General features: G+C 41.3%; 1 protein-coding gene across 6 annotated transcripts in view; it reads left to right on the top strand.

The window, feature by feature from the left end:
- The window catches only part of IGF2BP3 (insulin like growth factor 2 mRNA binding protein 3), a 145728-nt gene that overhangs the window by 42896 nt on the left and 89954 nt on the right, over positions 1 to 12878 (top strand). The window lies entirely within an intron of this gene.

Here is a 12878-nt window from a genome sequence, read left to right as displayed (position 1 = left end):
CCTACATTTTAGCTATGATATGAACAACAAATTCATCTCCTCTCAACCTTAAGTTCTTGTGCTTGTCTCAGTCAGATCCAGCCTGGAGCACATAAAACACTAGGTATTTCATCAGGGGGCTTTAATGTGGAGAATTACATGTGTGCTAGAGGGCTGAAAGAGCAAAAAGGGAATCTATAGGCAGTGACTGCAGGGAGCAGCTACCACCCTGAGGGCTGAGGCTCAAAGGGAAGAGGCTGAGGTGACCAGATCTGAGATACTTGGAGGAAAAGTCCTGAGTAGCTGAGACTTGGAGCAAGGGATGCTGGCTGGCTGTGGCTGGCCCCTGGGTTGGTTGAGGGGAGAAGGGAGGTGATGAAGCCGGTTCTGGGAATGCCCAGAGCAGCTAGAGACGCAAACCCGCTGCCGATAGGATGATTCTGATAGGGACAGCTGATAAACACGAAAGAGTGTGTCCCATCTCTTCCGCTCCTGCCTTCTGGTCTCCCTGTAGTGCCTTCGATTGGCGGAAACTAACGGGGAACAGCTGGCAAAGGAGCGATAGCGTGGAGAGTCCCAGCCCCAGCATCACAAGGTTGAAAGGTGGATTTGGAACTGAGAGCTTAACATCTAGCCAGAGTTCTAACCCAGAAGTGAAAATTCCTCCCGGTTCTGCCAGTCCTTTTGTAAGCCATTTTCTGTGAGGTCATAGAGTCTGGAACCACGGCAACAATGCTATGAAGCATTTTATAAGATCTGTAACTGGATGAATTATCTTTATACCACTGTGATATCTTTTTTTAATATTTATATTTCTTATTTATATTATCTTTATACCACCATATACTGCCAAATGATACAAGGAGATTCCTTTCAAGTTCACGGGTAGTGCGTTTTGCAGGCTTTGTGTGTCATGCAGGGGTTAAATGTTTTCTGGCCATTTAGTTTTGGGTGGTGATGAAGCACTCATGGACACTGGGCTGGCTAAATGTTTCACTAAAGTGTTTTGGCAGATAAAGATATGGGGAAACTAACTTTTTGAAGGACCTGCTGCTGGAGAATTATATAGATTTTTTTCCTCAAATATCTGGAATGTAGAAGGGAAATAGAAGAAACTGTTTCTTCTCCACCTCCCACCCTCTTGCCTGAGGTACTTGAAGAGTAGATTTTTAGTGTGTCCAGAAGTGGAGGGGCTCCTCTGCAAACTGTCCTGATGGCCGACAGATCTAGATCCTCAGATGCCCCAAGGGACGCAAACGTGTGTGATAAAGATTTGAGGGAGCACCTTCTTGTGTGAACAGCACAGAAATGAGGGAGTGATAGAGCCCCAGAAGAACACTTGACTTTAAATATCTTTAAGAATACTTTTTCTTTCGCCTTACTCAATGTCTTAAATGGGCCCCATTTCCTAAATTTAAGGAGTGTCTTTCTACAATTAAAAAATAAATTGCCAAGGTCTTAGGAAAGGACTTCTCAAAGAGAGTTTATCCTAATCTTACTGTCTTACTACTACTCTCCAATCAAAATTTCTAATAAGTACTCAAAATGTTAAAAAGGGTACCTTCCCTGAAGGGAAATGTAAGACCCGTTATGTAAATGAAGTGCCTAGAGTAAAGGGCAAGTTAGGGTCTCATTTTGAGGTCAGGTGTAGACAGTAGAATGTTTCCACAGAGTTAACTGTCTGGGAAAACAGACTGAGCTACAGAGTTAATATTCTGCATCGTAAGGTTCTACATGCTGACAGGGTCCTGACATTGCTCATGATTGCAGCAACTTTATTTTCTGAGGCAAAGATTTGAATGTGTGATCTGACAAATACTTGGGGGGGATGCATACTTTAAAATTACAATCTTGCTGGAAAATCCAGAATGTATGTTGGCTTTACCTCAAGGTTGGATATCAGATTTTTTCTGGACTTAACTGAGTGGGGAAGATGAATATCTTGGGAAGAAACTGAAGAGATTTCCGCTGTGTGAGATCCGTTTCTGCCATGTGCATTGTCTAGTGTGATTGAGTAAAGGAAGCAGAAGCTGTCTCCTGGCCTAAACATAGGGGAGTAAAGGAGAGTTCTTCATAAATAAAGCATCCTCAAATTGCATCCAGGCTTCTGATGCACTAATGAGTTGGTCTCAGGTTCTTGACATGGAACACAAGTAACCAAAATACTAAAAATGAAAGACCAAAGCTACACATTGGAAATTGCAATACAAAATATTGTTTGCTTTTTTTCTCAGAGTAGAGTTATCTTTTTTTTCCCCCCAAAGCCCCAGTAGATAGTTGTATGTCATAGTTGTACATCCTTCTAGTTGCTGTATGTGGGACACGGCCTCAGCCTGGCCGGAGAAGTGGTACGTTGGTGCGCGCCCGGGATCCAAACCCGGGCCGCCACCAGTGGAGCGCACGCACTTAACAGCTAAGCCACCGGGCTGGCCCAGAGTAGAGTTATCTTAACGATTTCTCTTTTAAAGTTCTTTTTGGTGCGTCTATATGAGCTTGAAGCAATTTTTGGAAGTAAGTGGATCTTGTAGGAAATCTTAAAAGGCTTTTTTTTTGTAGGGCCATAGGATTGCCTTAACAGAACACTTTCATTAGTGTTTGGCTTGTTAGTTTTGAACCCAGCTCCTGGTAGCCAGTTTGGAGAAAGTTAACTTCTGGGTATTGGGGAATGTTAAAAAGCCCCTGGCTTCTTTTATGATTAAAAGACATTTAGTTATTCTCTGTAACTTGGGGATGGGGAGTGGTGCATTAATAGTAAGATGTAGCGGGGCCAGCCCGGTGGTGTAGCAGTTACGTTTGTGCGCTCTGCTTCAGAGGCCTGGGTTTCGCAGGTTCGGATCCTGGGCGTGTACCTACTCACAGCTCATCAAGCCATGCTGAGGCTGGGTCCCACATAGAGCAACTAGAAGGATGTATAACTATGACACACAACTATCTACGGGGGCTCTGGGGAGAAAAAAGGAAGAAAAGAGGAAGATTGGCAACAGATGTTAGCTCAGGGCCAATCTTCCTCAAAAAAAAAAAAAGATACACTGGAGAGAGGCAGAACTTCTCTGTAAACTACACTCAAGTCAGTCACATCCATACTCTCGTAGAAGGGATAAAGTTTTAGAAAGATGCCCCCATTTCAGACCATAATGAAAGACACACACTAATAAGTAAGGTAGAAATCTCAGAAAATGGACATTTTCTTGTGAGATGAGGCAAGTACTACTAACGGAGAAATTATATCATTCACATAACTCTTAGAAGAATGCTTAATGAGGGTGAGTTGTAGAGGTCATAAATTTCCATAAGATTGATAACAGCTTCTTAAAGCTGGTAACATCTTAATGAAGTCTGTTATTTTCTTTCCATATGTACTCTGAGTATAGTAAGCAAGATTGATTACAGAAGACCTCCCTGCCTACACTATTAGGAAGCAGAAATAGCAATATCATTATGCTAGGCTCTGGCAGAAGAAGAGAAACCAAAGGAGTCTTTATTTAGAAAGAAATGAGGAAGTAAGCAAGAAAGTAGTGATGCCGTGTTATCTAGTGGGGGCAAGAATAAACAATAGCATAGCTAATATAAAATAGCTCAAAGAGAGCCCTCACAGTGTTACTGTACAGAATTGGGATTCTCTTGCCTGCAGCACATAAACAGCCAGGGAATTACAGCATCTTTGCTGTAATTCTTTGGGAAAAGAGACTTTGGGAAAAGCCTTTGGAAAAAGAGATCACGTTTATTCTGCAAGATCGATCTGCAGAGAGGCAGGGGGCATGTGCCCTCAGATCTGTCTTTCCGATTCAGGGGCAAAATTTAAGAGGTTAGGGAGAACAGGCTGGCGTGTGGAAATGCTGTAGGGACAGGTTTTTTTAAAAAAAATTTTTATTGATGTCATAATAGTTTATAACGTGAATTTTTTTTTTAAAGATTTTATTTATTTATTTTTACCCCAAAGCCCCAGTAGATAGTTGTCTGTCATAGCTGCACATCCTTCTAGTTGCTGTATGTGGGACGCGGCCTCAGCATGGCCGGAGAAGCGGTACGTTGGTCCGTGCCCGGGATCTGAACCCAGGCCGCCGGCAGCAGAGCGCGCGCACTTAACCGCTAAGCCACGGGGCTGGCCCAACATTGTGAAATTTTAGTTGTGTACAGTATTGTTTGTGAGTCACTGTGTAAATGTATCCCTTCCCCCCTTATGCCCACCCCACAACCCCCTTGCCCCTGGTAACCCTCAAACAGTTCTCTCTGTGTGTTAGTTTATCTTCCACTCATGAGTGAAATCATGCGGTGTTGGTCTTTCTCTGGCTTATTTCACTTAACATAAGACCCTCCAGGTCCATCTGTGCTGTTGCAAATGGGATGATTTTGTCTTTTTTTATGGCTGAGTAGTATTCCATTGTGTGTGTGTGTGTGTGTGTGTGTGTGTGTGTACGTACACACACACCATCTTCTTTATCCAGTCATGTGTCGAGGGACACTTGGGTTGCTTCCATGTCTTGGCTATAGTGAATAATGCTGCAATGCACATAGGGATGCATAAGCCTGTTTGGATTGTTGATTTCAGGTTCATTGGATAGATACCCAGAAGTGGGATAGCTGGATCATAAGGTATTTCTATTTTTAACTTTTTGAGGAATCTCCATACTGTTTTCCATAGAGGCTGCGCTAGTTTGCATGCCCATCAGCAGTGAATTAGGATTCCCGTTTCTCTGCAACCTCTCCAACATTTGTTGTTTTTTTGTCTTGGTTATTATAGCCATTCTAACAGGTGTAAGGTGATATCTTAGTGTAGTTTTGATTTGCATTTCCCTGATGATTAGTGATGTTGAACATCTTTTCATATGCCTATTGGTCATCTGTATATCTTCCTTGGAAAGGTATCTGTTTGTATCCTCTGCCCATTGTTTGATCGGGTTGTTTGTATTTTTGTTGTTCAGTTGTATGAGTTCTTTATATATTGAGATTAACCGCTTGTTGGATATATGATTTGCAAATGTTTTCTCCCAGCTGGTGGGTTGTCTTTTTATTTTGATCCTGGTTTCATTTGCCTTGTAGAAGCCCTTTAATCTGATGAAGTCCCATGTGTTTATTTTTTCTTTCGTTTCCCTTGTCCAAGTAGACATGGAATTTGAAAAGATCCCTTTATGACTGATGACAAATAGGGTACTGCCTATATTTTCTTCCAGGAGTTTCATAGTTTCAGGTCTCGCCTTCAGGCCTTTGATCCATTTTGAGTTAGTTTTTGTGTATGGCGAAAGGAACTGGTCTACTTTCATTCTTTGCATGTGGCTGTCCAGTTTTCCCAGCACCATTTATTGAAGAGACTTTCCTTTCTCCATTGTATGTTCTTAGCTCCTTTGTCGAAGATTAGCTGTCCGAGGTGTGTGGTTTTATTTCTGGGCTTTCAATTCTGTTTTTGTACCAGTACCATGCTGTTTTGATTACTACGACTTTGTACTATGTTTTGAAGTCAGGGATTGTGATGCCTCCAACCTTGTGCTTTTTTCTCAGGATTGGTTTAGCTATTAGGGGCCTTTTGTTGCCTCATATGAATTTTAGGATTCTTTGTTCTATTTCAGTGAAGAATGTCATTGGGATTCTGATTGAGATTGCATTGAATCTGTAGATTGCTTTAGGTAGTATGGACATTTTAACTATGTTTATTCTTCCAATCCATGTGCATGGGATGTTTTTCCGTTTCTTTGTCTCTGTCGATTTCTTTCAATAATGTCTTATAGTTTTCATTGTATAGGTCTTTCACTTCCTTGGTTAAATATATTCCTAGATATTTTATTCTTTTTATTGTAAATGTGATTGTCTTTTTGAGTTCTCTTTCTGTTAGTTTGTTATTAGCATATACAAATGCAACTGATTTTTATAGGTTGATTTTGTACCCTGGAACTTTGCTGTAGTTGTTGATTATTTCTAATAGTTTTCCAATGGATTCTTTTTTTTTTTTTTTTGTGAGGAAGATCAGCCCTGAGCTAACATCCAATGCCAATTCTCCTCTTTTTTTTTTTGCTGAGGAAGATTGGCACCGAGCTAACATCCATGCCCATCTTCCTCTACTTTATATGGGATGCCACCACAGCATGGCTTGACAAGCGGTGTGTCAGTGGCGGTGTGTCAGTGCGCACCCAGGATCCGAACCTGTGAACCCTGGGCCGCCGAAGCAGAGCACACGCGCCCAACCACTTGCACCACTGGGCCTGCCCCCCAATGGATTCTTTAGGGTTTTCTATATATAAAATCATGTCGTCTACAAACAGCGAGAGTTTCACTTCTTCGTTGCCTATTTGTATTCCTTTTTTCCTTTTTCTTGCCCAATTGCTCTGGCCAAAACCTCCAGTACTATGTTTAATAAGAGTGGTGAGAGTGGGCACCCTTGTCTTGTTCCTGTTCTCAGAGGGATGGCTTTCAGTTTTTCCCCATTGAGTATAATGTTGGCTGTGGATTTGTCATATATGGCCTCTATTATGTTGAGGTACTTTCCTTCTATACCCGTTTTGTTGCGAGTTTTTATCATAAGTGGATGTTGGATCTTGTCAAATGCTTTCTCTGCATCTATTGAGATGATCATGTGGTTTTTATTCCTTGTTTTGTTAATGTGGTGTATCACATTGATTGATATGCAGATGTTGAACCTGTGTCCTGTGTCCCTGTTATAAATCCCACTTGATCATGGTGTATGATCTTTTTAATGTATTGCTGTATTCGGTTTGCCAATCTATGGGTTTTTGCATCTATGTTCATCAGCGGTATTGGCCTGTAGTTTTCCTTCTGTGTATTGTTCTTGTCTGGCTTTGGTATGAGAGTGATGTTGGCTTCGTAGAATGTGTTAGGAAGTGTTCCATCTTCCTCTATTTTTTGGAATAGTTTGAGAAAGATAGGTATTAAATCTTCTTTGGATGTTTGCTAAAACTCTCCAGAGAAGCCATCTGGTCCTGGACTTTAATTTTTTGGGAGGTTTTTGATTGCTGTTTCAATCTCTTTACTTGTGATTTGTCTATTCCTATTCTCTGTTTCTTCTTGATTCAGTTTTGGGAGGTTGTATCAGTCTAAGAATTTATCCATTTCTTCTAGATTGTCCAATTTGTTGGCATATAGTTTTTCATAGTATTTTCTTATGATCCTTTGTATTTCTGTGGTGTCCATTGTAATTTCTCCTCTTTCATTTCTAATTTTATTGATTTGAGCCTTCTCTCTTTTTTTCTTAGTGAGTCTGGCTAAGGGTTTGTCAATTTTGTTTATCTTCTCAAAGAACCAGCTCTTAGGTTCATTGATCTTTTCTACTGTTTTATTGGTTTCAGTTTCATTTATTTCCATTCTTAATTTTTACCATTTCCCTCCTTCTGCTGACTTTAGGCTTTGTTTGTTCTTCTTTTTCTAATTCTGTTAGGCTGTAGTTTAAGGTTCCTTATTTGGGATTTTTCTCATTTATTAAGGTGGGCCTTTATTGCTGTGAGTTTCCCCCTCAGGACCCCTTTAGCTGCATCCCATATGAGTTGGTATGGTATATTTTCATTTTCATTTGTCTCCAGATATTTTTTGATTTCTCCTTTAATTTCATTAATGACCCATTGGTTGTTCAGCATGTTGTTTAGTCTCCATATCCTTGTCGCTTTCCCAATTTTTTTTCGTGTGGTTGATTTCTAGTTTCATAGCATTATGGTTGGAAAAGATGCTTGTTATGATTTCAATCTTCTTAAATTTATAGAGGCTTGCCTTGTTTCCCAACATATAGTCTATCCTTGAGAATGTCCCATGTGCACTTGAGAAGAATCTCTCATTTGCTGTGTTTGGATGGAGTGCTCTCTATATATCTATTAAGTCTATCTCATCTAGTTTTTCGTTTAAGTCCACTATTTCCTTATTGACTTTCTGTCTGGATGATCTATCCGTTGATGTAAGTGGGGTGTTAAGATCCCCTACTATTATTGTGTTGTTGTTAATATCTCCTTTTAGGTTTGTTAATAGTTGCTTTATGTACTTTGATGCTCCTGTGTTGGGTGCATATATATTTATAAGTGATATATCTTTTTGTGGTGGAGTGTCCCTTTTATCATTATATATTGCCTGGAGGGACAGGTTTTGATTGATGGGTTTCAAGCATTTATGGTAAGGTTTTAAACATTTATGACAGGGTTCTAAACATTTATGATGATGATCTAAACTTTTATGATAGTGTTCTTAACATTTTTGATGAGGTAAGGAAGGAATTTTAACACCAGATCTTCCTGAATGAGGGACCCCTCACTTTTGGTAAGAGTCCGACTTTCGAGTTCTAGTCATGTCCCGGTCCTTGGGTTCCGTGGGAGGGAGGACTTTTGGTTCCTTGGTCATTTCAGGTCAAGATTTCTTCTTCTGTGCATGCTCTGGCTATGTAACTTTGCTGATTTTCTGAAAGACAGTCCTTAATCACTTTGTTGATAAGAGATGGGGTCTGTTCAAATTGGCTCTAAATGGGCCCCTGGCTTACAATTGTAAGCCTTGGATGAATGTGTGCTGAGAATTAGAAGACTGTCTTGGAGACTGAGGGCAGGTGGGATGACTTCCAAGTGAAAAGACTTAGGCAGGGGCCAGCCAATGAAGTCTGTTAAGGTGATGTCCCCAGTCCTTCAGGGCAGGAGCTGTCATTCATGTTCATCTGTTCAAGCGCTGATTCCTGTTTGGTGCTCTGATCAGATACTGTTTGGTCCATGATGGATATGTGAATTAATGCTGAACAGAAATTGGAAGAGACCAAAACATTTTACGTATAATCAACAATGTAAAGCTAACAATATGAGGTACTTTAAGCAGAAAAAAAACATCTGTAGAAACAGTGGGGTTGACATTAACCATGAATTGAGCAAGACATTGATGTTAAATATTAGAAATAACCCATTTAAAGGTTGTCTTTTGCAGCAGACATCTTGGAATTGTAAAGTAGTAGATGATTTTCAAACTTTTCTTCAAGGAAGATGGTATGGCAGAAGCCTGGTGTGTGAATATAGATAAAGGTAGAACTATTCAAAGGTGACACAGAACCTTGCCTGCTGGTTCTCTCTTTGGGCCCTGGGGAATCCCTTGGGGAGGTGTGATACTGTGATTTATAATAAGAAATACATGCCTGGTCTTCCTCCATTTCTGGTACAGAGCTCCTAAAACCCTTAGAATTTCCTAAGTGATAAGAGCAGTAAAGGTGTCTTTTGTGATGTTAATGAGGTGACTTTTGGGAAAGCCCTTAAGGACTGGGGGCTGCTATGCCAGAGAAGTAACCACGTGATTAGAGGGTTGGAACTTTCAGTCCCACCTCACTCCCCCACCCCCATCCCGGGGAGGGGAGAGGGGCTGGAGGTCGAATCAGTTGCCAATGGCCAGTGATTTAATCAGTCATGCCTATGCAATGAAGCCTCCATAAAAACCCGAAAGGATGGGATTCAGAGAGCTTCTGGGTTGGTGAACAGGTGGAGATGCAGGGAGAGTGGCACACCTGGAGAGGGAATGGAATCTCTGCACCCTTCCTCATACCTTGCCCTATGCATCTGTTCCATCTGGCTGTTCCTGAGTTATATCCCTTTATAATAAACCAGTGATCTAGTAAGTAAAATGTTTCTGTGAGTTCTGTGAGCCACTCTAGGAAATCAGTCAAAGCCAAGGAGGGGGTTATGGGAACCTCCAATCTATAGCCAGTTGGTCAGAAGCACAGGTGACAACCTGGGCTTGGGCTTGCGACTGACATCTGGGGTGGAGGGGCAGTCTTGTAGGACTGAACTCTTAACCTGTGGAATCAGATGCCAGCTCTGGGTAGACAGTGTCAGAACTGAGTTGAATTGTAGGACACTCAGCTGGTGTCAGAGAACTGCTTGCTGGTGGTGAGGGAAACCACCTCCCTCCACACATTGGAGTTGGATCCAGGAACCTAAAAGAGGAGGTTTTGTGGGACTGTTTGAAAATCACTATGACTTTGAATTTGAGTATGAACAGTTGTTAGATGTAGCTGATCTCCACCAAATAATTTTGAAGGAACGTAATAGGCAATTTGAGAGAACTTGACACAGATAGGAGATCTTTCTTCACTATGGCCTGACTCTGAGCACTGGCCAATAAATAACTGACACTTACTGAGCACTTATGTGCTGGGTGCTGAATTAATGTATTTTAATCTTCACAATAGTCCCACGTCCCCACTTTACAGATGAGGCAGCTGAGGTACAGAGAGGTGAAGTAACTTGCCCAGGGTCACGCAGCTGGAAAGTGGTAGAGTTTCTGCTCTTAATCAGGTTACTCAAACAGAAAACTTCCCCCAAAAGGTAAGTTTCTATTTCCTGTAATTATCTTCATTTATTTGCTTTCAACATGCCCCTGAAAGTTTGAAAGTGAACCCAATAGAAACTGAATCCTCCCCAGGTCTGGAGGAAATATGTGGTTATGAATGATGAATGGGCTTGGACAGATTATTTGGGGAAGTTATTGGTAAACTCTTCTGCTTAGGGAACTGTGGACAATACAGTTCTTCATGCATCGTTGCTCTGGGATGGGTCATACTTTGCTTCATTAGAAATGATCTGGTGAAAGATGTGCAGGGGAATACCAGAGTTTCCCTATGACTAGCAGATGAGTAGTATATGAGGCAGGTATTTCTGGTCCCAGGCTGCTACCTCCGTGTGTTTACCATGCCCTTGCACTTGATGCCTGGACTTCTGTCCTGTGTTTCCTTAGTTCTTCTGAGACGGTCATCTCAAAGGTCTCCATGCCCTTTATTTAAAGCTTTTATTGTGAAAAATATGGCACATAAAAAAAAAAGGCTAGGGGCTGGCCCAGTGGCATAGCGGTTAAGTTTGCGCGCTCTGCTTCGGCAGGGTTCACCGGTTTGGATCCTGGGCGTGGACCTACACACCACTCATCAAGCCATGCTGAGGCGATGGTCCCCCATAGAGCAACTAGAAGGATGTACAACTATGACATACAATTATCTACTGGGGCTTCGGGGAGAAAAAAGGAGGAAGATTGGCAACAGATGTTAGCTCAGGGCCAATCTTCCTCAAAAGAAAAAAAAAGCTAATATAATGACACTCAGTTTCAACCATTATCAACGTATGGTCAGCCAATCTTGTTTATGACTCTATCCTCTTTACCCTTTCCCAGATTGTTCTGAAGCAAATCCTAGATATCACATCACTTCATTTAGTAAGTACTTGAGTATGTATCTCTAAAAGATAACATCTCTGTATTAGTTTGCTAGGGCTGCCATAACAAAACACCACCAACTGGGTGGCTTAAACAACAGAAACTTGATCTCCCAGTTTTGGAGGCTATCTAAGTCTGGTATCAAGATGTCAGCACATTTGGTTCCTGCCAAGGGCTGTGAGGGGAGGATTTGCTCGAGCTTCCTTGGTTTGTGGCAGCATAACTCCAATCTTCACGTGACGTTCTTTTTGTGTATGTGTCTGTGTCTAAATTTTTCCTTTTTTTTTTTTTCCTGTGAGGAAGATCAGCCCTGAGCTAACATCCATGCCAATCCTCCTCTTTTTGCTGAGGAAGACTGGCCCTGGGCTAACATCTGTGCCCATCTTCCTCCACTTTATATGGGACACCGCCACAGCATGGCCTGACAAGCGGTGCATCAGTGCGTGCCCGGGATACAAACCCAGGCCGCCAGCAGCGGAGCACGCGCACTTAACTGCTACGCGATGGGGCCGGCCCCTCCATTTTATAAGGAGACTAGTTATACTGGATTAGGGCCCAGCTTAATGATCTCATTTTAACTTGATTACCTCTGTACAGACCCTATCTCCAAATTAAGTCATAATCTGAGATACTGGGAGTTAAGACTTCATCATATGAATTTGGGGGAGGACACAATTCAACCCCAATAATTTTTTTAAATTCACATATTAAATTAATAGTAACTCTCAAATATCATATCTAATCATTCATATTTCCTTGATTATCTCAATTTTCAAAAAATGATTTGAGTCAGGATCCAAACATATCTTTTTGAAAACATTTAATCAGTAGGTTCCCCTTCTTTTTCTTCTGGGTAGTGTATTTGTTGAAGTTGGTCTATTTGTTCTGTAGAATGTTCCACATTCTTATTTTGCTGAACTACATCCACGTGTGGTCACTTAACACGTTCCTCTGACCCTTGTGGAACTTGAGTTAGACTCAAGTTTTCTTCCAGTTTGTTTGGACAAGACAACGTAATAAGCGGTTATGTATTCTTCCATTAGGTACATAATATATGTCTCTGTGAAATGGCATTGATCGTTGCTTAGATTCATTCTTGTGTGCTTGCAGGATGGTAATAGTCTAATTCTACAATTTCTTTATTAGTTGGGATGCATTTGTAAAGAGGAACTTGTCCTCATTAGCTATTTTATTACCCTGAGGTACAGTTTGTATAAGAGAGGCAGGAAAAATGCTTGATTCTACTTATTTACTACTGTATAAATATAGGGACCTTGGTATCCTACAAGGATGACCAATGAGTCTTTTTTTTAACCAATGAGTTTTTGTGTGTATGATTATGAGCTCATGAGTTTATAAACATGTTTGGGTTTCAAAATTACTGGAATCGTTCTTATTCTACTTATTTACTTATTTATTTAATTTTGATGAGGAAGAGTGGCCCTGAGCTAACATCTGTTGCCAGTCTTCCTCTTTTTGCTGAGGAAGATTGACCCTGAGCTAACATCTGTGCCCATCTTCCTCTATTTTGTATATGGGATGCCACCACAGCAGGGCTTGATGAGCGATGAGTCAGTCCATGCCCGGGCTTCGAACCTGTGAACCCTGGGCCACTGAAGCAGAGTGCACAAAATAAACCACTACGCCACTGGCTGGCCTTGGAATCATTCTTATCGATACTTAAATTATCCTATCCCGAGAGGAAGCTATTTCAAGATAGTGCCAGTGTCCTTTTGATGCCA

Source organism: Ceratotherium simum, chromosome 1, assembly GCF_057802395.1.
Source record: "Ceratotherium simum simum isolate JZ-2026a chromosome 1, ASM5780239v1, whole genome shotgun sequence".
In the NCBI taxonomy this organism is placed as follows: domain Eukaryota; kingdom Metazoa; phylum Chordata; class Mammalia; order Perissodactyla; family Rhinocerotidae; genus Ceratotherium; species Ceratotherium simum.
Note: the sequence above shows the minus strand (reverse complement) of the source record. Positions and strands in the feature narration are given on the sequence as shown.